This window comes from Phallusia mammillata, chromosome 5, assembly GCF_965637545.1.
Source record: "Phallusia mammillata chromosome 5, kaPhaMamm4.hap1.1, whole genome shotgun sequence".
NCBI lineage: Eukaryota > Metazoa > Chordata > Ascidiacea > Phlebobranchia > Ascidiidae > Phallusia > Phallusia mammillata.
Window position 1 is genome coordinate 19,067,533 of NC_137256.1, and position 24,210 is coordinate 19,091,742.

At 37.8% G+C, this 24,210-nt stretch overlaps 1 pseudogene; it reads right to left on the reverse strand.

The window, feature by feature from the left end:
• Window positions 1-19,530: 19,530 nt before the first annotated feature.
• LOC145229652 (uncharacterized) lies at window positions 19,531-24,159 on the reverse strand (annotated as a pseudogene).
• Between the last annotated feature and the right edge of the window lie 51 nt (window positions 24,160-24,210).

The following is a 24,210-nucleotide window of genomic DNA, read 5'->3' on the forward strand; positions in this document are numbered from 1 at the left end:
ATATTGTAGGCCTATATCAGGTGTGTACAAGCCGCTGCCGCTGAAATGACACATTTAAATAATGTTTTTTTTTCTAGGTAAGGTATTAATTGGGCGAAACGACCAACCGCACCGCTTTAAACAATTTAACACAAGGAAATCTGGTGTGGGTCTGGGCAACACTTAATGAAAAAAGATTACTTGTTTGCTAAACACCAAAAACGGACCATACCTACTGTGTTTCAATTCCACTTTTTTCTCTATAACGCTCATACACCTAATTCAACCTTGTTGCAAACACAAAGTATAAATGTACCGTTAAAATACCTGTATGACATTGATCGCCATACAACCCTTCTCCGATCCGGACATAAAGTTCTTTAATTATCTGGGCTCCGGGGTCTGTAGACGGCACATTCGACTCCTCCTTGGTAGGCTATTATTACTAGAAAATACATCAAATCGAAAACGCTTAAATTGACATTTATTTGTTGGCATAATGATCAGCATAATATGTAGCAATTTACGCCCGTGGGCTCCACTTTGTATACAATTATTCAGTTACCCTATAGTTTTTATGCGGTATACACTTGGGTAAGAGATTGCTAAATGTGCCCCGATATATTTGCTTTTGTACAAAATGCGGATTTGCGTGACCACGCTAGAACTCCATTTTACACAATATAGTTGCCAAAAGCAGTGCCATCGTTACACAATAAATTGCACAAAAAATAAAGTCGTTACACAAAAAATAAAGTCAATTATATGCTTTGCACGAGTGATTTTTAGCTTGTGGAGTTCGTCGCAAACAAAAATGCAATTTGTTATTGTGCCACGATCGGAAAAGTCTTCAGTCTTGTACCGTGCGGCAAAACTAAGGATTTCATACTTCTCTCTTTAATTTCGAACTACCAAAAATTTCAACAAAAACACCGCTTTGAAATGTTGGAACTTGCTTAAATGACAAAAGGCCTTGAATACAATGTTTTTGAAGAAAAGAAAAAAACTGGCGGCACAAAGATACACAACACATGACAACTTCAGCTGGTACAAATTGTCTTCATTATTTATTAGCATATGTAAGACAAAAATAAAGAAACAAACTGATTGGCAACTTCACCAATTGCGTGAACATCTTTTTGCGGCAACATTGTTGTCATTTCCCATGTGTCAATCTGTCCAACATACGGTAAATCTGAGAAATAGCGCCGGAGTATTCGATCTGTTCTCATATACAACCACTCGCTAAGTGGTCCTTGTGAACTTCCGGTAAAACGAATTGTTCCACGAAGAAATATTTGAACACTTGGAAGGCGTTTATGCAAATCAGTCAGGGCATTTTTTATCCCTGCAGCCCGTTGCATTGTTACAGATGGGTCATACGGTAAGAAATGTGCACCAATATTAAACACAATTACAGTGCTCCGGTTGCCTGTAAACTGAATTGTTTACAAAGTGGAGCCCACGGGCGTAAATTGCTCTGTAGCTACTTAAACATTTATGCTGATCATTATGCCAAAAAATACACTTCAGGTATAGCGTTTTCGATTAGGTGTATTTTCTAGTATTGATGTGACGTCTACAGACCCCGCAGCCCCGATAACTAAAGAACTTTATGTCCGGATCGGAAAAGGGTTGTAACTTGTATGGTGATCAATGTCGTACTGTGGTATTTTAACGGTAAATTTATTCTTTGTGCTTGCAACAAGGATGAATCAGGTGTATGAGCATTATAGAGAATAAAATGGAATTGAAACACTGTAACTATGGTCCGTTTTTGGTGTTAAGCAAACAAGCAATCTTTTTTTTCTTCGAGTGTGCCCAGACCTTAGCTTAGGGCCCACACCAGATTGTCTTGTGTTTACCGTTTAAAGCGGTTTGTTTGTCGTTCCGCCCAATTAATACCTTGCCTATAAAATCCCGATTATTTAAATGTGTCATTTCTGCGGCAGCGGCTTGTACACACCTGACACAGGCCTGCAATGTCAACGTACTATATACAACCACTTTGAAATAAGGATCTGTGCGTTTTAATTACCGGACTTTTTGTCTTGCTTATGTGCGACCAGGGTTCAAAAGTGTTAAGGCACAAGAATAGTCTCATAATGTTAGAATCTGCGCCTTTGAACTGTTTCTATCGTTTCGTAGGCAGTGAAGAAAGATTTTTGTGTGTTAGAATATAGGCTACTGCTGCTTGTTGGAGGCCGACAGCAGTTCTCAGCTTTTAAACTTTTTAGGTTTAGCCTTTATTATTGTATCATTGTTCTTTTGTTACTTGGTATTTATGTAAAATTTTGTCTGATACAACATTTGCCACATTCAACGTGAAAATTTCGAGATTTTTTTAAGGAGGCTAACTGACGTAAGGTTTTTGGAGATTGTCCAAATCACGGTCATTAATTAACAAAACGAAAAGGCTGTGCTGCAATGTATTCCGTGTTTAAATCAACACAAACATACAGTGAAGAGTAGGAAAAATGCGTTAGATTAAAGGTATTATTGACCATTACTGTGCCTATATATAGTAGTTTTGTGTATTATTTGTAATTGTAATGTGACGTTTAATGTACATAAACTATTGCGGTTGATCCGCAAAAACGCTTCAAGACAGATATACTAATGATAAGTATCGTATAGGGTTTATGGGTGATGTCTGTGGCATTATGTATTGCTCAATTCTGCGCCTTTTGTGGGATAGATTTAATGATGTGTATAGTGTCAAAAGTGGAAATCATAGTTGGTTTGTAAAATTCTCTTTGCATGATGTACGTCGAGTTAATGCTTTGATGCGACTGCAGAAAGTCTACCGTATGTTTGTCGACAGATATGTTTTTCAGCGCTCAAAACGGTTTCAGACCACTTTAAATGCCAAATGTCTTTTAAAAGAATGTTAATCAATGTACGTACATATTTAAAGTGACATGTGCGAGACAGCATAAATATGAATTAATGTTGCTGTGGACCACGATATAGGCCAACTATAAATGCGTTAACCACACCTTTAATGATCAGGACGATTGAGTTAAGCATTTCAGTTTTATGTTGCTTTCAGGTCAAACGGTTTTAATCGAAGTTTTGTCTTAGCTTGCAAAAGTTGGCTAACTTGTGCCGTCTTTGTATTTCAAAAGTACAACAGTCTTGTCACTGTTTCACTCCGTAAAATTTTAAAACGTTGGTTGAAAAAGACTTTTAAGTAAAAAAGTTAAACAGTTTGAGAACCACTGTTGTAGGAAATAATTATAGCATTTAAATTATAACTTTAAACAGTTATGCGCTGTTGGACCGACAGTAATTTGATCCGTAATTCTATTCCTTTTGTAGCTACGTCATATTGCTAGTCCGCTGCAAAATAATCACGTCTCAAAAGACCCAAATACTATACAAATATGTTTTGGTAAACGCATACAATACATACGATACAGTTGCTAAGTTACCCGGAAATTTGGCCCACGCGAATTCACGTATGTTTTCACATCACGGTTACAAGCCTACGTTCTATAAATACATATCAGCAGTTAGAGGTTGGCTGCACTGTCAGAAACTACTACTATTGTAATGTTGCGGGTCATTTTCTTATTTGTTTGTTCAACCGTTGGAATAACTCGTGGTACCCCTTAACTCCCTAAGGGCGCTGTTACTATGATCCGGCAGACTTGTTTGGTCGGTGTTTGTGTAAGGTGCTCTTTTCTTGTGGCAATATTTGTTGCCAAATGGTCTCATTTTTATCGGTTTATTAAGTGCGACTGGAGCCCAATTTGATAAGTTTAATTGCGCTTTTTAAGAACAAAAATTTAGCTTATACGCCTTTTGTGTTTGTGAAAGCATTAAGGGTATCGCGCGAATACCGGCTCGCCATTAGCCCTGCAATTTTAGTGGGTCGCGTCAGTTGTCACACGTTTGTAAACGTTAAAAGGTACGAAGTTTTGTCTTGGCTCGCAGAACACCATAAACTGTACCGCATTTGTACTTCAAAGGTAAAACAACGTAGTTACAGTTTCATTCCATCGGCCAAATTTTAAAATCTAGGTTAAAAATAGTTTTTTGCAGTATGGTTGTGTACTGTGAAGAATGACTTTGGCAAAGTATGACAGCGGCCTTTCTGAGATCTGGCTATAAAAGTTGATGGTAATATGAGACTGGCCTTATTACCGTTTGAGGGCATTGGCGCCTGGTTGTTAATCTTGACAGAAACACGCGTTGTATTTTCATATGTTTTGAAAGAGCACAAACGGAGGGGGCCGCCTTTTGTTGGAATAACCCAACAGGGTGTCCCACATTGTAAAAGTATGAAAGATATATGGTTGACCATAAGCATTCAATCACTTTTTGTACAAGCAATAACTGTCATAAATAATTTTAGACTTTTTGACAAACGTTACATCAACGTTTAACGTAAAAAAATAAGCTGTAACTCTGTTCAGTTTTTTCGGGTTAATCAGTTACCAGCTATGCAACCATATTTCACCTAGGCAAACAGGTGGTTGGTGTACAGAGTATCTTACGATAGGACATGGTTTATCGTTGCCGTGCCAAACCGCCAGGATAATTTCTAGTTGTCGCTTGTTTTTGTTTTGTGAAATATACTTGTTTTTCAGTTTTGTGTTGACTTTTGCTTAAACGTCGTAGTAACATCTAATAAAGTCTGTACTTTTTAAAAGATGAAAAAAAACTTTTGAACTGTAAACCATTAATGAGTTGAGTTGAGTTTATTTCGGTTGGTGAAAGGCGACATAGCGACACATTTGCACCAAAACAATCACCAAGCCGAAACCAGAAACCAGTTTTACGGAGCGCATAAAAGTGGAGGGAACAATGGTGGGCGAGAGCTAAACGCGGCTACGCCGTTATATGAGTAAGCTTACCAGATGAGTAAGCTTACCACTACGCCGTTATATGTTGTAAGCTTACCAGTTGATGTGTTTAGAACACAAGTGATGGATTTTGTGTATTTTGTGCAGGCTCAGAGTATATAAAAGTATATATTTCTATGTGAGTGGACCATTTTGTAAAGGTAATTTTGAATTTGTTAAACGTAACCTAATATTTTAAGTGTAAATCTTGTGACTACCATGTGCCAATTTAAGCGGAAACTTCACAACTAGGGTTTTGACTTGGCGTTTTGAACTCGCCTTTACTCATATTTTAGAAATGACGTTGAAAAAACAGTGAAAGTTGCAAAATCATGCGGCTGTGTTGCTTTCGTTGCGCATACAATATGCATTGTTTTTATTGCCTATTATTAAACATTTTTTTGCATTAGTGGACAACTTTGCATTAATGGAGAACACTTTAGTATTAAACACAAGTGCATGAAATTTTCCACCTTTGCAGGGGTGTAATATATTTGTGCGTGAAAAACTACACGTCGTACTCAAGATGGGCATTGAAAAGACACACCATATGGTGCAACAAGCCAACGTGTATTTGTGTAATTGCCACTTTTTGCGACTCCAAAAATTTACAGTGCACGTATACAGATAAACGTAGTTGTAATTGTTTTAGATGTGTAGCCTACATTATATTAACATTAACAACAAGCAATAGGTATCAAACTCTATTATTAAACTGGATCAAAATGATGTCAGCACATAAGTTTCACACCTTTGTCATATTGTCAATCATTGTTTTTGTAAGCTTGACGTTTCATTGGAAACAATCGGATACCACCACAACTATTGTATACCAACCACAAAGCACAGTCGTAAAAGTTCCACGGATAAAAGAACTTTCAAGTCAGTTTGGAAGTCGGGAATGGAGAACATACCTGCCTGAAGTTGACGATCTTCTGAACAAAATTGAGCAGGGTATTGTCAAGTGGCCAGTGGATATTGAACTTACAACAGACCCAAAATCATCTGTCATAATATTGCCTGGTTCTAAAAATCTTAAGGTTGGTGATAAGTTAGTTGGTAGCATTCAAGCTAAGGATTTTCATGGAAATGCAAAGAAACATGGTGGAGATCACTTTCGTGCAAGGTAGTGTTTTTTTGTTTATTTACCCGTTTAGCGATTTTAGTTTAGCCTATAAGGTCTTTAAATTTAAAGCAAATATTTTTTAACCGACATTTTTAGTTGTGTGTTTGTTGCTTAAGCTCCATCAGAGTTGTAAAACGGCCTGAAATTGGAGCCCAAACCCGGTACCCGGCCCGAACCTGAATTTGTTTTTGACTTACAACCCATTTTATGCACATACATTTATGAAAACAAAACACAGAAAAAGTATAATTAGGCGTACAAAAACAGAAAACAAAACAAGGTAATCACAGCTTTCTTGCTTCAACGTTGTTGTTCAGTCACTTACAAATCCGAGGCATACTTGCAGTAATGTACGTATGCTGCATTTTTAAATTAATATATAAACATGTAATCGCATGTATTTACGCCCATTCACTGGCCAACACAATTTTTGGTGTCTTTATTGCTAAAACTGATATTGACTAATTTTGGGGTAGTGATTTCAAAAATCATTACGGTTTTCTTCAATCAGATCAAGTTTTTAAGTTATTTACAAAGTCAAAATATATGACCATATTGATTTAATGACTTTAAAATCACGCTTTTATGTGTTTGTTAAAGTTTTGTTACATTATACACTTCCATTTCCTACGGTGCAGTCAGTTTCATAGCATGAATATGTGTTCTATGCTTATGCTCTGTCTAAAAATGGTTGGTGCAGGCTAGTGGTAACTTTAAACTATTCGTGTCGTATGGAGTGATTTTCAGACTAGTAAAGCAAGGTGGTAAAACTCAAATTAAAAGTGGCTAGGCTATCTATAAGGTGTTGCATAAATTACCACGATGTTTTATGCAACATTACTGGTGAATATGCATACAACACAACTAAAAAGAAAAAAATATCTGTATGAAATGTGCATATCTCGCACACTTCGATGTGGCGTTGGGGTTTTAGGACAAGCAATCGGCTCCACTTATCTAATGTTGATTGGAATGTTGCAGTAATGGACAAAAACAGTAGAAAGGGACTGAAATTATTAGAAACAGTACAAAACTAAGTTATTGAGCGGTCAAAAAAATTCGGTACTAAAATGAGTATAAAGCTACACTTCCTAAAGTAGGGGATATAAATGATGAGAATTAAGCTGAAAGGTTCCAACAGGATATCAGTAAAACGAAACGTGTCAGGGAAGAGGGAATAGTGTGGTCCTGGCTAACTGCTGTTGGTCAATTAAACGGGACGATATTCCTGCCCGTCAGTTCCGAAAGTTACAAAAGTACATGTGTAGGCCTATATCTGATAACTTACAAATTTGAATACTTTTATTTTGTTTTTGTGTTGAATTTTGTTTGTTAGGGGTGTCCACTTGTATATTTAAAATTAAATTCGAAATTTTGTTCCTAATAACGTTAATTCCAAACAAAATACTCAAAACCAGTTTCACTATTGTGTATACATATAGATGGTTTTTCAAACATGGATGTACCATAACAGGAAAACTAGACGTGACACAGATAAACCGATTACATTTTTGAAGGGCACTAGAATTAGTCAAAATCAGTTAAAACATTACAGACACCAAGAAATAAATATTTTGTTGTTGCCCAGTGATTACTCAGTAAAATTGTTTGATCATAATTGTCTATTTGCATCATGCAATTGCAAATCACTGCGCTTTTCCACCTGATGTCAGTTAGTTATGCGTGCCCATTTTGTTGTTGTTTTTGTTTGATCTCAAACGAAGAAGTATAGCAAAGTTTGGTGTGTTTATATTTATAGGTTAGTGAGACTCACAGATCATAGACAACTTACGAAAGATGGAATAGCAGTAATGGTGAAGGATAACTTAGACGGAACTTACGACTGGAACACGATTATTCCTTGGCCTGGTCGCTGCAAGTTAATAATTGAGCTTGTTCACTCAAGCGAAGCAGTAGTGGAGTTAATCAAACGCCGAGCGACCTTGGTTAACAAACAACGAGGATTTCTTGCTCGACTCTTAAACGGTTCCAGCGCCAAGTGTGATGTCACCACAAGGTGAAGTAACAAATTTGAAATGGTGTAAAGCAGGGGTCACCAAACTACGGCCCGCGACCACATTTTTTTTGGTTCGCCAAATCGTATTGATAACTTTGTAACATTCAAACATTAATCTACTCCTTACGAAAGTTTTTCTGTCGCGATATGTAAAATTGATGTTACATAGTTTCATAGGATTACAACGCTCAAGATTGATCCAAAGCCGGTTTGTTACGTCACAAACAAGACTACAATTGTTAATTGTGTGCAAACAATTGCCTTATTTTGTTACTTGTGATGTAATATACAAACATTGCTCGTATGTTGAGATTGTACAGTTTAACAGTCGCATTACCAAGTTTTGAATGGGATTGTGGAAAGACCATATCTTGGCGCCCCTAAAAAATCGCCTCAAAGGCTAAGATTGGACAGACGGCGCTGGGGCATGTAAACTATGCGGTCCGCGCGAATCAATATTAAACTTATACGGCCCGCAGTGAAAAAAGTTTGGTGATCCCTGTTGTAAAGTAATATCTGATTAGTTGCTTCCAATCAAAGTTATATCTATTAATACTCGTCGTCGTCTTATATATTCAGTGATTATTTTGTTCTATTGAACATCTATAGTGCTGTAGATCAGTGCACTTCAATTGGTGTGCACGGTGCACCCTACTGTGCAACAAAAAATGTATGGGGTGCACCAGTACGAAAAGGTATACAAGGATGCATCACAAACTTTTAATGAACCATTAATATTTGACTTTCAGGGTATTAACACAAAGGTGTAGGTTTCAACTAATGTATAAACTACAAATGAACCTGTATTTAAAAAAAATGTTGATGTTTAATTTTTTAGGGCGGTTGATGATGATATGCATGATTTTTCATATCGCTTTTTACCTCAGTTACCTTTCAAATAAACAGGGTGCATGAGTTTGTAGCAACAACTTTAAGGGTTCACCAAACCAAAAAAAGTTGAACAGCTCACTGCTGTAGATTACACCAGTCGACCTTATCATTGACGACGACGAAAAAACCGTCTTTCTTTTTTTCTTCACAATTTAAGACCAAATTTGCGTGAGACCAAAGTGATTTCTTGCATAAAGTAGCCTACTATATAATATGCAATCATAATTAACGCTCTTTTTAGTTCTGGGTTACCCAAGTGCGATTACTCTCTACCCCAGGATGGCATAACGTGGAGCTGCGAAAAGCCAGACAACGTAACATGTCCGTATCAAATCCCAATGCTAGAAATTACAAAAAATTACGGAAGTGTACTCGGCAAAGAACCCTTGTTTCAGAAAAATGTCACTTGGCAAGTCGAACTAAAAAACTCGGGAACAACTTTTCTTGCCAGCGGTCACGCTAAAGACATGCCAACAGGTTACGAGAAATGCGATATATCAACAGGAATGAAACGTTTTGTGGATGGAAAGAATGATATGCCAAGTGGGTATTATAACCAACGTGAATGGATTTCGCTGCTTTGCAATAACCACCTGAAAAACCTAAAGCAAGCTGAAGAATGCTTGCAACATAAATCCGTTTATTTCATTGGCGACTCCACTATGAGACAATGGTATTTTGGCGGCTTGGCTTCGTCATCGAAAATTGTTGATTCGCAAAAAAGTTCTAAAGGGAAATTTTGGTCAATGCCCCGCAACGGATCCAATACTGTGAAAGACATTAAGGTGTACTACAGGGCACACGGAAATCCATTGCACAACCCAGGTCCTCCTATCAGTCGACCATACATTGTTGATACATTGCGTGCGATCACAGGCAACCGGAGCACTGTAATTGTGTTTAATATTGGTGCACATTTCTTACCGTATGACCCATCTGTAATAATGCAACGGGCAGCAGGGATAAAAAACGCCCTGACTGATTTGCATAAACGCCTTCCAAATGTTCAAATATTTCTCCGTGGAACAATTCGTTTTACCGGAAGTTCACAAGGACCACTTAGCGAGTGGTTGTATATGAGAACAGATCGAATACTTCGGCGATATTTCTCAGATTTACCGTATGTTGGACATATTGACACATGGGAAATGACAACAATGTTGCCGCAAAAAGATGTTCACGTAATTGGTGAAGTTGTCAATCAGTTTGTTTCTTTATTTTTGTCTTACATATGCTAATAAATAATGAAGACAATTTGTACCAGATGAAGTTGTCAGGTGTTGTGTATCTTAGTGCCGCCAGTCTTTTCTTCAAAAACAATGTATTCAAGGCTGGTAAAGTTCGAAATTATAGAGAGAAGTATGAAATCCTTAGTTTTGCGGCACGATACAAAACTGAAGACTTTTCCGATCGTGGCACAATAACAAGTTGCATTTTTGTTTGCGACGAACTCCACAAGCTAAAAATGACTCGTGCAAAGCATATAATTGGCAATTTATTGTGTAACGATAGCACAGCTTTTGGCAACCGTATTCGGTAAAATGGAGTTCTATAGCGTGGTCACGCAAATTCGCATTTTGTGCAAAAGCAAATATTTCGGGATGCACTTGGGTAAGAGACATTTGCCAATCTCTTACCCAAGTGCATACAGCATAAAAACTACATGGTAACTGAATAATTGTATACAAAGTGGAGCTCACGGGCGTAAATTGCTCTCTAGCTATTTAAACATTTATGTTGATCATTATGCCAAAAAATACACTTCAATTATAGCGTTTTCGATTATGTGTATTTTCTAGTATTGATGCGCCGTCTACGGACCCCGCAGCCCAGATAACTAAAGAACTTTATGTCCGGATCGGAAAAGGGTTGTATGGTGATCAATGTCGTACTGGTATACGGTAAATTTATTTTTTGTGCTTGCAACAAGGATGAATCTCGTGTATGAGCGTTGTATAGAAAAAAAGTGGAATTGAAACACAGTAAGTATGGACCGTTTTGGGTGTTTAGCGAACGAGTAATCTTTTTTTTTTGATTGAGTGTTGCCCAGACCTAGCTTAGGGCCCACACCAGATTTGCTTGTGTTTAATTGTTTAAAGCGGTTTGTCTTTCGTTCCGCCCAATTGATACCTTACCCAGAAAAAAAACATGATTTCAATGTGTCATTTCCGCGGCAGCAGCTTGTGCACACCTGATATAGGCCTACAATATCAACGTACTATAAACAGTCACTTTGAAATAAGGATCTGTGCGTTTTAATTACGGGACTTTTTGTCTTACTTATGTGCGACCAGGGTTCAAAAGTGTTAGGCCATAAGAATAGTCTCATAATTTTAGAATCTACTGTTTCCATCGTTTCGTAGGCTTTGAACTGTTTCCATCGTTTCGTAGGCAGTGAACAAAGATTTTTTTTTAGAATATAGGCTACTGCTGCTTGCTGGAGGCCGACAGCAGTTCTCTTTTAAACTTATTAGGTTTACCGTTTTTTATTGTCTCATTGTTCTTTTGTTACCTGGTATTGATGTAAAATTTTGTCTGATACAACATTTGCCACATTCAACGTGAAAATTTCGAGAATTTTTAAGGAGGCTAAATGACCATTATTGTGTCTCTATATAGTAGTTTTATGTATTATTTGTCATTATAATGTAACGTTTAATGTACACAAACTATTGCGGTTGATCCGCAAAAACGCTTCAAGACAGATACTAATGATAAGTATCGTATAGGGTTTACGGGTGATGACTGTGGCATTATGTATTGCTCAATTCTGCGCTTTTTGTGAGGTAGATTTAATGATGTGTATAGTGTCAAAAGTGGAAATCATAGTTGGTTTGTGAATTTCTTTTTGCATAATGTACGTCGATTTAATGCTTTAAAGCGACTGCAGAAAGTCTACCATATGTTTGTCGACAGATATGTTTTTCAGCGCTCAAAACTCTTTTAGACCAGTTTAAATACCAAATGTCTAGCAAAACAAATGTTAATCGATGTACATACATATTTAAAGCGACATGTGCGGGACAGCATAAATATGAATTAATTTTGCTGTGGAACACGATATAGGCCAACTATAAATGCGTTAACCACACCTTTAAGGATCAGGACGATTGAGTTAAGCATTTTAGTTTTATGTTGCTTTCAGGTTAAACGGTTTTAAACATGAAAAGGTACGAAGTTTTGTCTTAGCTTGCAAAAGTTGGCTAACTTGTGCGTCTTTGGCACAGTATGACAGCCGCCTTCCTGAGATGTAGCTATAAAAGTTGATGGTAATATGAGACTGGCTTTATTACCGGTTGAGGGCATTGGCGCCTGGTTGTTAAACTTGACAGAAACACGCGTTGTATTTTCATATGTTTTGAAAGAGCACGAACGGAGGGGGTCGCGTTTTGTTGCAATAACCCAACAGGGTGACCCACATTGTAAAAGTATGAAAGATATATGGTCGATCATACGCATAAATAATTTTAGACTTTTGACAAACGTTACGTCAGCGTTTAACGTAAAAAAATGAGCTGTAACTCTGTTTAGTTTCTTCGGATCAATCAGTTACCAGCTGCGTAATTTGACCTAAACAAAATCAAATTTTATATACAACGTAGGTAGTCTAGTTACGTTGGACAAGTTGTGTTTTATACAGACTTTGAACAAAACAGATAATTATAGTGTACACCTTATGGTAGGACACGGTTGGTGAAAGACGACATAGCGACACGTTTGCACTAAAACAATCACCAAGCCGAAACCAGAAACCAGTTTTACGGAGCGCATGAAAGTGGAGGGCACAATGATGGCGAGAGCTAAACACGCTGCAGCTACGCCGTTATAATAGAGTTGTTATAAGCTTACCAGTTGATGTGTTTAGAACACAAGTGATTTTTTTGTGCAGGCTCAGAAAGTATATATTTCTAGTGAGTGGACCATTTTGTAAAGGTAATTTTGAATTTTTGGAACGTAACATAACATTTTAAGTGTAAATCTTGTGACTACCATTTGCCAATGCAAGCGGAAACTTCACAACTGGGGTTTTAACTTGGCGCTTCTACTCATATTTTAGAGACGACGTTAAAAAAACAGTGAAAGTGCAAAATCATGCGGTTTAGTTGCTTTCATTGCCTCTTAAGCGCATACAATGTGCATTGTTTTTATTGCCTATTATTAAACATTTTTTGCATTAATGGATAACTTTGCATTAATGGAGAACACTTTAATATTAAACACAAGTGCATGTAGTTTAATCATAAACATTATTGCCAAGGTAGTGGTGTACATAGAATACATCGTGTAGACCAGGTGTGGGCAAACTTTTCAGTGCAAGGGCCGCATTCAAAAGTTTATAATCTTACCGGGCCGCATAGTATTTCACCAACGACCGCAAATTGCTTGCTTGTTGTTTTGTTTTAAAACAATCGATGCAAAGAATAAGGTTTGTATCATATATATATATACCATTTAAAGTGGCCTAAAATGCTCTGATTAACAATTTCTAACTTGTGCATAAATTTAGCTGAACAGAGCTAACTGTTTATGACGTCATAAACTGTATTGTAACGATTGCAGTGCTTGTTTTTTCGCATTGTTTGCACATAATAAGCGGATAAAAAGCCTGGCACATATGGTTACTAGACTGCTAATCTGATAAATTTTTTAGACTGCTAAATTTTTTTCCAGTCCCACGAAATCTGCTTTAGCAGTTTAAAAATCAAAATGTTCAGCAAAATAGATTGCGACCGCAGGTTGTGCACCCCTGCGCAAAATTATTGGCTGAACCACGTTTTTTGTTAATAAAGTCCGAGTGCCAACATTAAACAAAAAGTACTGCAACGACCTAAACATGATCCAAAGTGACCGAAGTTCGGGCGTCAACAGTGCAAAGTGGGCTGTATTTGAAAACGTGAATCGCTTTTACGTTTATCGAACGAAGAAGTTGTGTCAAGTGACAATTTGCATAAGAACGTGGCAGAAACAACAGGCTAAAGCACGTGAAAGTATCTGTGTTAAGTTCCAAAGTATCGAACGGGTACATATACTGCACATGGTATAGGTTACGGCAAGTCGCACCTCCGGTATTTTTAAAACTCTGCGCCTGTGCTCATAGTGCTATTCAGCGTTACTCGGAAACATTTGGCAGGCCGCATAAACTCCTTTGACGGGCCGCATGCGGTCCGCGGGCCGTAGTTTGCCCACCCCTGGTGTAGACGTTTCGACAATCTCTGTTGTCATCATCAGTACATGTTCAAGTGCATGTAGTTTTCCACCTTTGCAGGAGTGTAATATATTTGTGCGTGAAAATCTACACGTCGTACTTAAGAGGGGCATTGGAAAGACACACCATAGGGTGCAACAAGCCAACGTGTATTTGTAATTGCCACTTTTTTCGACTCCAAAAATTTACAGTGCACGTATACAGATAAACGTAGTTGTAATTGTTATAGATGTGTAGCCTACTTTATATTAACATTAACAACAAGCAATAGGTATCAAACTCTATTATTAAACTGGATCAAAATGATGTCAGCACATAAGTTTCACATCTTTGTCATATTGTCAATCATTGTTTTTGTAAGCTTGACGTTTCATTGGAAACAATCGGATACCATCAAAACTATTGTATACCAACCACAAAGCACAGTCGTAAAAGTTTCACGGATAAAAGAACTTTCAAGTCAGTTTGGAAGTCGGGAATGGAGAACATACCTGCCTGAAGTTGACGATCTTCTGAACAAAATTGAGCAGGGTATTGTCAAGTGGCCAGTGGATATTGAACTTACAACAGACCCAAAATCATCTGTCATAATATTGCCTGGTTCTAAAAATCTTAAGGTTGGTGATAAGTTAGTTGGTAGCATTCAAGCTAAGGATTTTCATGGAAATGCAAAGAAACATGGTGGAGATCACTTTCGTGCAAGGTAGTGTTTTTTTGTTTATTTACCCGTTTAGTGACGATTTTGGCTCAGCCTATAACCTAAAGTCTTCAAATCTAAAGCAAACATTTTTAACCGACAGTTTTAGTTGTGTGTTTGTTGCTTAAGCTCCATCAGAGTTGTAAAACGGCCTGAAATTGGAGCCCAAACCCGAAACCCGGCCCGAACCTGAATTTGTTTTTGACTTGCAACTCGTTTTATGCACATACATTCATGAAAACAAAACACAGAAAAAATAATGGCCTACAAAAATAAAAACAAAACAAGGTAATCACAGCTTTTTTATTTCAACGTTGTTGTTCAGTCACTTACAAACCCGAGGCATACTTGCAGTAATGTACGTGTGATGTATTTTTAAATAAATATCTAAACTGTAATCGCATGTATTTACGTCCATTAGTATTCAATAAAATTGTTTGATCATAGTCTTGTCCTTTTGCATCATGCAGTTGCAAATCACTGCGCTTTTCCACCTGATGTCAATTAGTTATGCGTGCCCATTTTGTTGTTGTTTTTGCTTGATCTCAAACGAAGAAGTATAGCAAAGTTTTGTGTGTTTATATTTTTAGGTTAGTGAGACTCACAGATCATAGACAACTTACGAAAGATGGAATAGCAGTAATGGTGAAGGATAACTTAGACGGAACTTACGACTGGAACACGATTATTCCTTGGCCTGGTCGCTGCAAGTTAATAATTGAGCTTGTTCACGCAAGCGAAGCAGTAGTGGAGTTAATCAAACGCCGAGCGACCTTGGTTAACAAACAACGAGGATTTCTTGCTCGACTCTTAAACGGTTCCAGCGCCAAGTGTGATGTCACCACAAGGTGAAGTAACAAATTTGAAATGGTGTAAAGCAGGGGTCACCAAACTACGGCCCGCGGGCCAGATCCGGCCCGCGACCACATTTTTTTGGTTCGCCAAATCGTATTGATAACTTTGTAACATTCAAAAATTAATCTACTCCTTACGAAAGTTTTCCTGTCGCGATATGTAGAATTGATATTACCTAGTTTCATAGGATTACAACGCTTAAGATTGATCCAAAACCGGTTTGTTACGTCACAAACAAGACTACAATTGTTAATTGTGTGCAAACAATTGCCTTATTTTGTTACTTGTGACGTAATATACAAGCATTGCTTGTATGATGAGACTGTACAGTTTTACAGTCGCATTACCAGATTTTGAATGGGATTGTGGAAAGACCATATCTTGGCGCCCCTATAAAAATCGCCTCGAGGGCTAAGATTGGAAAGACGGCGCTGGGGCATGTAAACTATGCAGCCCGCGCGAATCAATATTAAACTTATACGGCCCGCAGTGAAAAAAGTTTGGTGACCCCTGGTGTAAAGCAATATCTGATTAGTTGCTTCCAATCAAAGTTATATCTATTAATACTCGTCGTCGTCTTATATATCCATTGATTATTTTGTTCTATTGAACATCTATAGTGCTGTAGATTAGTGCTCTTCAACCGGTGTGCACGGTGCACCCTAGGGTGCAACAAAAAATGTATGGGGTGCACCAGTACGAAAAGGTATACAAGGATGCATCACAAACTTTTAATGAACCTTTAATATTTGACTTTCAGGATATTAACAAAAAGGTGTAGGTTTCAACTAATGTATAAACTACAAATGAACCTGTATTTTAAAAAATGCTGATGTTTAATTTTTTAGGGCGGTTGATGATGATATGCATGATTTTTCATATCGCTTTTTACCTCAGTTTACCTTTCAAATAAACAGGGTGCATGAGTTTGTCACAACAACTTTAAGGGTTCACCAAACCAAAAAAAGTTGAACAGCACTACTGTAGATTACACCAGTCGACCTTATCATTGACGACGACGACAAAACCGTCTTTCTTTTATTCTTCACAATTTAAGACCAAATTTGCAAGTGATGTCTTGCATAAAGTAGCCTACTATATAATACCAATAATAATTAACGCCCTTTTTAGTTCCGGGTCACCCAAGTGCGATTACTCTCGACCCCAGGATGGCATAACGTGGAGCTGCGAAAAGCCAGACAACGTAACATGTCCGTATCAAATCCCAATGCTTGAAATTACAAAAAATTACGGAAGTGTACTCGGCAAAGAACCCTTGTTTAAAAAAAATGTCACTTGGCAAGTCGAACTAAAAAACTCGGGAACAACTTTTCTTGCCAGCGGTCACGCTAAAGACATGCCAACAGGTTACGAGAAATGCGATATATCAACAGGAATGAAACGTTTTGTGGATGGAAAGAATGATATGCCAAGTGGGTATTATAACCAACGTGAATGGATTTCGCTGCTTTGCAATAACCACCTGAAAAACCTAAAGCAAGCTGAAGAATGCTTGCAACATAAATCCGTTTATTTCATTGGTGACTCCACCATGAGACAATGGTATTTTGGCGGCTTGGCTTCGTCATCGAAAATTGTTGATTCGCAAAAAAGTTCTAAAGGGAAATTTTGGTCAATGCCCCGCAATGGATCCAATACTGTGAAAGACATTAAGGTGTACTACAGGGCACACGGAAATCCATTGCACAACCCAGGTCCTCCTATCAGTCGACCATACATTGTTGATACATTGCGTGCGATCACAGGCAACCGGAGCACTGTAATTGTGTTTAATATTGGTGCACATTTCTTACCGTATGACCCATCTGTAATAATGCAACGGGCAGCAGGGATAAAAAACGCCCTGACTGATTTGCATAAACGCCTTCCAAATGTTCAAATATTTCTTCGTGGAACAATTCGTTTTCGCGGAAGTTCACAAGGACCACTTAGCGAGTGGTTGTATATGAGAACAGATCGAATACTCCGGCGCTATTTCTCAGATTTACCTTATGTTGGACATATTGACACATGGGAAATGACAACAATGTTGCCGCAAAAAGATGTTCACGCAATTGGTGAAGTTGTCAATCAGTTTGTTTCTTTATTTTTGTCTTACATATGCTAATAAATAATGAAGACAATTTGTACCAGATGAAGTTGTCAGGTGTTGTGTATCTTTGTGTCGCCAGTTTTTGTCTTTTCTTCAAAAACAATGTATTTCAGGCCTTTTGTCATTTAAGCAAGTTCCAACATTTCAAAGAGATGTTTTTGTTGAACTTTTTGGTTAAGTTCGAAATTAAAGAGAGAAGTATGAAATCCTTAGTTTTGCGGCACGATACAAGACTGAAGACTTTTCCGATCGTGGCACAATAACAAGTTGCATTTTTGTTTGCGACGAACTCAACAAGCTAAAAATCACTCGTGCAAAGCATATAATTGGCAATTTATTGTGTAACGATGGCACTGCTTTTGGCAACTATATTGTGTAAAATGGAGTTCTAGCGTGGTCACGCAATTTCGCATTTTGTACCAAAGCAAATATTTCGGGGCACATTTAGCAATCTCTTACCCTACTGTATACCGCATAAAAACTAGGGTAACTGAATAATTGTATACAAAGTTGCAGTGATGGGGAGACTCGAGTCAGTGACTCGACTCGAGTCCGACTCGAGTCACCTTTTTAAAAGACTTGACTTGACTCGAGTCTCAGTAGTGAAAAGACTCGACTTGGACTCGTCTTAGTAGAGACTCGACTCGGACTTGGACTCGTTATTTCACCAACAAAACGGAAATTTCTCATAATTAATAACCTGTTCAGTTGGCTTCAACCAGGGAGTCGAACCGGAACTGAACCCGAACCCGCGAACCGGTTTGAGCGGTTAATTTCATTAAACGCGAACCGAACCCGAACCGCTAATTACGATTTTCCAAAAACCCGAACCGGAGTTGAACCCCATATTTTGTTTGGCGTTGGACCCGAACCGGAACCGAACCAGTAAAAAATGCAGTCTGTTTTATATTTTGTGATATTTTTAAGAAACAGCGCAGTGAAGAATACGCGAGATAACACTTATAGGGCGTGTCAAAAATAACAGTGCACGGGCAAATTTTTTTTAGAGTTTGATAAGGCCAGACAGATGATTTTAGAATTAAATGAAAACAAATAAAAGTTTGAACCGGTTTAAAAACCGCAAACCGGTTCGAACCGGATAATTTGCCCAAACCGGAACAAAACCCGAACCCGAAAATAAACATTTTTAAAAACCTGAACCGAACCCGAACCCTTAAAAACAAAACCAAGTGAACCCGAACCGAACCTGAACCCATATGACAAGCGGTTCGACTCCCTGGCTTCAACCAAACAACAACAGCAATTTACTGTGCGATGCGAAGTTATTTGCCTAATTTTAACGTAACGAAGTTGCTACTAGCCTACATGCACAAATTTTCTTACTGACATTAAGTGTTGTACTTATTGCTTGGGTTGAGGTAGTCGAATGCAGTACATGTCAAGGCCAAGTAGCCTATTCACTTTTAAGCGCATGTTTCTGTCAAAATTAACAACCAGGCGTCGATGCCCTCAGCCGGTGAACCAACAGTCTCATATTACCATCGACTTTTATAGCCTACATCTCAGCAAGGCGGCTAAACTTTTGTTGAAAAAAATAGAAAATACCAAAGTGTCATGCTGTACAGGTCAGAGTCTTCTGCGAGCTAAGACAAAACTTCTTATGTTTACAATCTTGTGACAACTAACGCGACACAAATAAATTGCAATAATTCTTAAAAGTGTGGTTGTTCGTTTTTAAAGAATATATAATTTAAAACCCGATTCACTCCATTATTTTTTATTAATTATTATCACTGATCGCTAACCTGCGACTCTTTTAAGAACCTCGCGTGACTTCAAACACCAAACAAAACCATAATTGTTTCAATCTAAAAGCATAATATTGTTATAGATTTTGAGTTTTAGGCTTTTAGGAAAGTGTATTGCGAATACAGACTATTTTTTAAGCTTGTCTATATAAATGAATCTTTAGGTTTAAATTTGGCGATACCTGGCAAAGAGATCAATCTACAAGGTTGAATACCAAAAAAATTCGTTAACGTAAATAAAGTTCTGATTTTAGTTTGTACGCATTCCACCCAAATAAATATTTATGCATGTTTAAATCGTTAATTTCTATTCCACACATAAAGAGGGTTGCCACTGCATCACACCAATGTGGGGCTGCCTCTGAAGCATTAATTTGACCCAGAACAATTAAGTTTAAAGGCAAAATAATATTGGCCGAAACCGCCTAAACCTAAAAGCTAGTATCTGATGAATGTTTGAAACTGAGTTTTATGATGTTATTCAAGTCAACTCTTTTACGACACAGTAACGTCCCGTGAACGCGCTCGGTTATGCCCGGATCGTTACACGGGGGGAGAATTTAAACGCGATTTCTAAAGGCCTCCAACAAGCTGTCCACGCAGATAGGGTGTTTCGTAGATCATTTTAAACATTAAACGCATCAAACGCAGTGCAAAGGAGACGGTAGGCGACGATAGGAAACAGTTTCTGCATAAAAATGACATTAGCACAACAGCGTTTTAAATGCGGAATTACAGTACGAATCTTCCCAACTGTTGTGATAAACGGAGGGAGTAAATGTTACGCCCTTTTTCAGTTCTGTTGCAATAACGGGCTGTCAGTGCCCAAATTAACTTGTATTAAAATGATATTAAAAGAGTAAAACGAAAAAAAATCAAGCAGCGCAGATATATAGTCGCGACACAACCACCGCTCAACACCAACTCCAACTGCAGGCTTCTCAGCCGCGTGGGCCACGTCTCCTCGACAATTCGTTACAGCGAAACAACATAAAAATGCGTAGAGAACTAACCCCGTTTCGCTATTGCACAAAACTGGTAGTCGATTATTACGTCACACAACGCAATAGATTACAACACAAGCTGTAATAAGGAAAGGCTGGAATCAATAGAAATCGGCAATTCGTGGCAAATAAGATGTAACAGACAGTTATCAAATCAGAAAAAAATAACAGCAAAATGATAAAAAAGTTATGGACAGAGTAGACTCACATAATTACCGTAGCACAAAAAAATGAAAGTTACCAAGTAAAATGCTTGGCTGCACTTACTAAACGACCCAAAAATGTAGACCATTTGCGTGTTGAAATAGTAGGCTGTGATAGTACGCGTACATTTACTTTAATAATGGCATCCAACCCATTCAACAAAACTTGGTTTTTCATAACATTTACAGCCAGTCCATAATGCGTCCCATCAAAACTGTGCACGTTTTTTGCTAAATTTCGAAAGTCCAAATATGTAACGTTTATAGATTTTAGGTATGCCCGCATCTCTTTGAAAAAAATGTCGATTTTATTGTTGTTTTGCAAGAAAAAGTGTTTTGCTGGCTTTAAAAGTCCCTGTGGCATAGGAAATACAAAAACAATTCGGGGCCCGCGATGTTCATGCGAAACCGAGGTGTTTTTATAAAATCGGCTTACTGCTTGTATTGCTGCCCGCACAAAATAATTCAAAGTATGTTTTGATTCCGAACCGTCATGATAACCGACTCCCAACAAAAGCAGCGATCCACGCTTTCCGCTTTGATTTTGCATAAGCTTTACAAACTTCCTAGCATTCGAGTTATTCGGCCACCACTTAAAACTCACGTTAAAGTTTTTGTCTACACAGCTTTTCTGTACAAGTTTTTGGTCGTTCGTAGCCAGTGGTCGACAAGCGGGATAAAAAAGAGTGTTCATTCCAACACAAAGCTCCCGTTGTTGATTCGTCATATTACTAGTCCAGGCACCTTTCTCAAAATCATTGGCAAGTATCATTAACAAAACCATGTACATATTTCGCATAAACGTATCTCCAATAAAGTAAATATCCTTGAATGGGGAGCGTTCAATCACTGGACACGCATCTTCGCCAACGTAATTGTTCCAAGTGCAACTTTGGTCGTTTGTAATCCAATTTGAAAGCTCGGCATGTTTACAGAGTCGGGTGTCCACGCACCTATAGACACATTGCCGTAATTTAAATCAGTACAGAGCTGTACGTCGGGCTAGGCTTGGGCCTAAAGGTAGATTAAAACGGACTTGGTTTAGGTCTGACTTCTCAGTTGGTCACATTTTTGTCTTAATTTCACTTAAATCTAAAAAAATTTAAGTTTTTTTTTTTTTTTTTTTAATTTTTTTTTTAAGTTTTTAAATCACTAAATCTTTTTTAGGTAAATCTAAAATTTGGGCCATATCTTCAAACAAATTGGATTCGGGCCAGGTTTGGGGCATGTACTTTAGAGCAGGGGTCTCCAACTCAACGGTTGTCCCGGGCCAATTTTCAAATTTTCTAGAGGCCGCGGGCCACATGTAGTCTTACATGTCAAAATGTTCTTAAAAGACCTTGATACTGCACGCTACCAATATGTGGTTAGATTACAATAGTGTGGAATTACCACTTCACGCCAGATGTTTCCAAACTAGATAGTTCATGGTCCCTTAGTGGCTAACGGCGTTATTTTCGTTGACCTCCAAGGGCTCTTGACTTTACAATCTTACTTGCATGTCATAAAAATCAACGAAGAAAGCAATTGTTTGTGCACAATTCCATGTATAGTTTTGTCTATGATGTCACAACCCGCTCTTAGATCATTGATATGCGCAACCAATTGATAATATTTAAGTAAAATAAATCTGGAGTGGTAAAAGTTCAAATTACTTTTAGCAGCTTCAGCTGTTTAATTGGTTTTATCACTGAATTCATCGTGGACCGCGAAAAATTGCGTCTGATATGTAAATGAAATGGTTTGAAAACCCCTGGCCTATAGGGTTGCCATACCGTCCTTATTTCTAAGATTTGTCCTTATTTTGAAGGGCTCTGTCTTAGAAAAGTTCATTTTCCTTATTTCTAAGAAATGTCCTTATTTTTGACTTGAGTATTTCTTTTGTCTTTTTTTCAACAATTACTGGTCAAATACCAGCTACAATTAAAAGTAAACCTAGACCTGAGCTGTTGTGAGATGCACGAAGTATTTTCTACGAACAAGGGTTGCTGGAACAGATTGTTTCTGACCAAAATATTGCATATGATATGTGATGGCTCGTATAAATGCAAAGATTTGTTCAAAAACGCTTGTTTTGTTTCGTATGAAAATTTAATTTTTCGGTTGTCCTTATTTCTGGTTTCAAGTCGATGGCAACCCTGCCTATAGGCAACTGAAAAAGTCAATGCGGCGCACATAAGCGTCAACAAAATGTTGCTTGGCCTTCATGAACTTAAAAGTTTCTTATCCCTAAGCTAAACGAAAATAGTAGACACAAAAAACTTAACGGATTTTAACTTATCGCTTTGATGATCAGGATAAGATTGCATTATTTCATCACAATAATAATAATGTATCACAAAGGTTAAATTTGGTATTTTTAACTTAGTGATACATAATTTTGAATTGTGAAATACTTACACGTTGAATAAAACAAACACATGCTTAAATGTTACAATATAATAATTTATTTTTTCATTTGCTAATAACGCCGCGGGCCACGCAAAATTGCCTGGCGGGCCACATGTGGCCCGCGGGCCGCGTGTTGGAGACCCCTGCTTTAGAGTTAGGGGCGCCTTACAACTTTTTATAGTATCTTTCATTAAACTGTTCGCAGAATAAAACTCGCTGACTGCGTACGGATAACAGTTTGTGGTGAGACTTTACTGCATGTTCCGCGTAAACTATCACTGCAACAGGGTTGGCTTCCTTTAGGATTGCACCAACTTCCAACTCTTGGCCATGAACTATGTGGAACTGAATCTAAAAAAACTGTAAAAAAGTGTTCCCATTAAAATGACAGAAATAGTCAGGTTATGCTGTAAACAGTATTCCGCACTTAGAATGGGATTAACCGGCAAAATAAGCAAGTAAATGGGAGGAACCACAGATGTGTATCAGATAAAAAGTTTGCTTAAACTACAGTGTCTCTTTTCAACAATACACAATAATACAATTTCCGGATGTCTGCTAACCCTAAACTAAGTAGCCTACTCTTAGACAGTAGAAATATGACAGTTTCACGGGACTAAAATACAGAAAAATTCACATTGCCGCTATGTCGAAAGTCATACTCACTTATAATATCCACACTTTCCATTTTTCTCCATCTTTTTACTGGAATTTTCTGTTGTCTCCAATACTGCACCAACACTTTGTCTAACTCAGCTTTTTTTTTTTACAGGTGTGGACAGTCTCCAAAAACCTTCCGTCATTTTGTTGATAACTGTACCAAATTTTGCATTTTGTTTGCAGTCAAGCGTTTCAGCTTTCACAGTAGTAATTGTTAAACTACCTACTTTCGTATTCGCGTTGCCTGAATACACAGATCCCTTTTCTTCATTAATGCAAAACCACCCGATAAAAAACAAGCCTCTGGCAGCGGTTATTACAATAATCGGTCCAAATTTAGCAACAGCTGTTTGTCAAATGATCTGGTTTCAACTTGTCTGCAACATTTCCTGTCGCATTTTAACTTGGATGATAATGCCACTCTGTTGTTTACGTGCTCTAACATAGTG